This window comes from Triticum dicoccoides, chromosome 1A (assembly GCF_002162155.2).
Source record: "Triticum dicoccoides isolate Atlit2015 ecotype Zavitan chromosome 1A, WEW_v2.0, whole genome shotgun sequence".
Taxonomy (NCBI): domain Eukaryota; kingdom Viridiplantae; phylum Streptophyta; class Magnoliopsida; order Poales; family Poaceae; genus Triticum; species Triticum dicoccoides.
Genome location: NC_041380.1, coordinates 202,982,468 through 202,987,147, shown reverse-complemented (window position 1 = coordinate 202,987,147; position 4,680 = coordinate 202,982,468).

Sequence of the window (4,680 nt, the reverse complement as noted above, 5' to 3'; positions counted from 1 at the left end):
ACTATGTGTTAATGCTTTGGTCCGGTACTCTATTAAAAGGAGGCCTTAATATCCCTTAGTTTCCGCTAGGACCCCGCTGCCACGGGAGGGTAGGACAAAAGATGTCATGCAAGTTCTTTTCCATAAGCACGTATGACTATATTCGGAATACATGCCTACATTACATTGATGAATTGGAGCTAATTCTGTGTCACCCTAGGTTATGACTGTTACATGATGAACCGCATCCGACATAATTCTCTATCACCGATCCATTGCCTACGAGCTTTCCATATATTGTTCTTCGCTTATTTACTTTTCCGCTGCTATTGTTACAATCACTACAAAATACCAAGAACATTACTTTTGCTACCGTTACCTTTTGCTATCGTTACCACTACTATCATATTACTTTGCTACTAAATACTTTGCTGTAGATATTAAGTTTCCAGGTGTGGTTGAATTGACAACTCAGTTGCTAATACTTGAGAATATTCTTTGGCTCCCCTTGTGTCGGATCAATAAATTTGGATTGAATACTCTACCCTCGAAAACTATTGTGATCCCCTATACTTGTGGGTTATCAAGACTATTTTCTGGCACTATTGCCGGGGAGCATAGCTCTATTCTTTGAGTCACTTGGGATTATATCTGCTTATCATTATGAAGAACTTGAGAGATCCAAAAACCAAGATTTATCCCTCAACTACGAGGGGAGGTAAGGAACTGCCATCTAGCTCTGCACTTGATTCACCTTCTGTTTTGAGTAATCTTGCGACACCTAAACCTGCTTTTGCTATTGGTTTTGATATGTCACATATTATTGATGAAGCCACTTCTACTATGCATGATACTTATGATGAAACTACTTCTATGCTTGATACTACTGTGCCACTTGGTGAATTTCTTGATGAACAACTTGCTAGGGTTAAAGAGAATGAAATTATTGAAACTGATAATATTGATGAAAGTGATGATGAAGACTCTTCCCCTAATAAATATGAATTGCCTGTTGTTCCTGAGGGTTATGTTATGGATGAAGAAGCTACTAGAGCTATTTTAGCTTGCAATGATAGATATGACCTAAAGAGGTTATTAGCTAAATGGAAGCAGCAATCCCTTAATGCTAGAATGAAACCTGACCCTACTTTTGCTACTTCACCTATCTGTGTTACTGATAAGGATTAAGAATTCTCTATTGATCCTGATATAATTACTTTGGTTGAATCTGATCCTTTTTATGGCTATGAATCTGAAACTGTTGTGGCACATCTTACTAAATTAAATGATATAGCCACCCTATTCACAAATGATGAGAGAACTCATTACTTTTATATCCTTAAAATATTTCCGTTCTCATTAAAGGGTGATGCTAAGATATGGTCTAATTCTCTTGATCCTGGTTGTGTGCGTAGTCCCCAGGATATGATTTATTACTTCTCTGCTAAATATTTCCCTTCTCATAAGAAACAAGCTACCTTGAGGGATATATATAATTTTTTGCAAATTCAAGAAGAGAGTCTCCCACAAGCTTGGGGGAGGTTTCTCTAATTACTTAATGATTTGCCTGATCATCCTCTTAAGAAAAATGAAATACTTGATATCTTTTATAATGGGCTGACGGATGTTTCCATAGATTACCTGGATAGTTGTGTTGGTTCTGTTTTCAGGGAAAGAACACCGGATGAAGCTGAAATTCTATTAAATAATATGTTGACTAATGAAAATAATTGGACACTTCCTGAGCCCATTCCTAAACCAACTCGAAAGAAGAGAGGTGTTCTATTTCCCAGTCCTGAAGATATGCAAGAGGCAAAGAAATCCATGAGAGAAAAGCGTATTAAAGCTGAAGATGTTAAGAATTTACCTCCTATTGAAGAAATACATGGTCTTAATTTACCGCCTGTTGAAGAAATGCATAATTTTAATCCATCTCCTATTGAAGAAATACATGGTCTTGATAACCCGACCTAGGTAGTAAAGGTAAATTCTCTCTATAGATATGATAAAGCTGAAATCCCATTTACTAAGTTTGCTAGCCCATGCTTAGATGAGTGATAAATTTATAGTTAAGCAAGAAGACTTCAATGCTTATTTTGGTAGAGAATTAAAATGCAGTGCTGATATGCTTGCGCACTTGGGTGATTATATGGCCAATGTCAAAGGTGAACTTAAACTTATTAGTAAACATGCTTCTATGGTTACCACTCAAGTAGAACAAGTACTTAAAGCTCAAAATGATTTTCTCAATGAATTGAATAGTAAGAACAATGATAATGATGCTAGAGTTATGACTAGAGGTGGTAAAATGACTCAGAAACCTTTGTATCCTGAAGGCCACCCTAAGAGAATTGAGCAAGATTCTCAGAGAAATAATATAGATGCACCTAGTCCTTCTAAAAGGAAGAAAAAGAAAAATGATAGGATTTTGCATGCTTCTAGTGAACCTATTACTGAAACACCTGAGAATCCAAATGATATTTCTATTTCTGATGCTGAAACACAATCTAGTAATGAACCTAAAACTAGTGATAATGTTAATGATAATGTTCATGTTGATGCTCAACCTAGCAATGATAATGATATAGAAATTGAACCTGTTGTTGATCTTGATAACCCATAATCAAAGAATCAACGTTATGATAAGAGAGACTTTGTTGCTAGGAAACATGGTAAAGAAAGAGAACCATGGGTTCAGAAACCCATGCCTTTTCCTCCCAAACCATCCAAGAAAAAGGATGATGAGGATTTTGAGCGCTTTGCTGAAATGATTAGACCTATCTTTTTGCGTATGCGATTAACTGATATGCTTAATATGAATCCTTATGCTAAGTACATGAAAGAAATTGTTACTAATAAAAGAAGATACCGGAAGCTAAAATTTCCACCATGCTTGCTAATTATACTTTTAAGGGTGGAATACCAAAGAAACTTGGAGATCCAAGAGTACCCACTATACCATGCTCCATTAAAAGGAACTATATTAAAACTGCTTTATGTGATCTTAGAGCCGGTGTTAGTGTTATGCCTCTCTCTTTATATCATAGACTTGATTTGAATAAGTTGACACCTACTGAAATATCTTTGCAAATGGCTGATAAATCAACTGCTATACATGTCGGTATTTGTGAGGATGTGCCTGTTGTGGTTGCAAACGTTACTATTTTAACGAACTTTGTTATTCTTGATATTCCCGAGGACGATAGTATGTCTATTATTCTTGGAAGACCCTTTTTGAATACTGCAGGGGCTGTTATTGATTGCAACAAAGGCAATGTCACTTTTCATGTTAATGGTAATGAGCATACGGTACACTTTCCAAGGAAACAACCTCAAGTCCACAGTATCAATTCTATTGGAAAATTTTCAACAACCACTATTGGAGGTTTTGAATTTCCTCTTTCTAATGTCAAGAAGAAATATGATATTCTTATTGTTGGGATGTGCATATCCCCGTAGAGGTAACCTAGTTTTATTCGAAATTTCTCCGATTTCATGTTATTCGAAATGAGTTTCTTAACAAGAACTGATCAACCTTGTTAGTGGATTCATTTGATGATCATGAGATGGATGAATTTAGATAACACAACTCTCTGTACCCTCCGTTTACTTTATGTTATTTATATTAAATAAAATAAAATAGTATTTTCTGTCTGTTATCTGAATTATTCGTGCAATATAAAATACCCCGAAAATAAAGTTCTCCAAATGCCCTAAAATGTAAATATGATTTTTCTGGAATATTTGAGAATATTTGGCACTGAGAACACAGCAGGGGGGCATCCACATGGCCACGAGGGTGGAGGGCGCGCCCTACCCCCTGGGCGCGCCCCCTGTCTCATGGGCCCATGGTAGCCCTCCTCCACTTATTCATGCACCCACACACTCCTTCTTCCTCCCACAAACACCATTATCCAGCTCAAACCCAAGTCCAAGCTCATTTTGCTGCCATCTTCGATCTCCTTGCTCAAAGCACCTCTCACAAAACTGCTCGGGGGGATTGTTCCTTGGTATCTGACTCCTCGATTGGTCCAATTAGTTTTTGTTCTAGTGCTTTATTCATTGCAAATTTGTGCTGCCTAGATGACCCTGTTCTTGAGCTTGCATGTCAAATTTAAATGGTTCCAAGAAGTTTTGATGCATGATATAGGCTCTAGGCACTTGTAGGAGTAGTTGCTAACAATTTTGATGAGTTTGGTTTACTTTTATTTGAAGTTACTAAAAATTTCAGAAATTTTTCAGAGGAAGAAATATGTTTAGAAAAATGTACCAAGGTGGTCCTTCAAGGAAGCAAGGACCCAGGCTTGCAATGCATGATGTTGATGATGAACCACCAAGGGACGCCCAAGTGCGGCCTTGTGAATGGCCTTCAGAGGACTTCATGGATCGAGCAGGAATTAAGGAAGAATTTAACGCATATTTGCGTAACGCTGATCTTGTGAGCTTCGAGGAAGAAAAATGTCGTCAGTACCACTATCTCACTAGCTCCTTTGTGAGGAGGTTTGAATTTTCATCTTCATGTAATTCTCAAACTGTCATGTTTGATCTTTATGAAAATTCTTACACTATGGACTTAGAGGACTTTACCACTACTTGCAAACTTCCACAATGGGGTAGTACTAGTGAACCTCGCAAATCTGAATTTAGAGATTTTCTTGCTAGTATAACCGTGGGGGAATCTAGAGATATAGCACAAGCTAC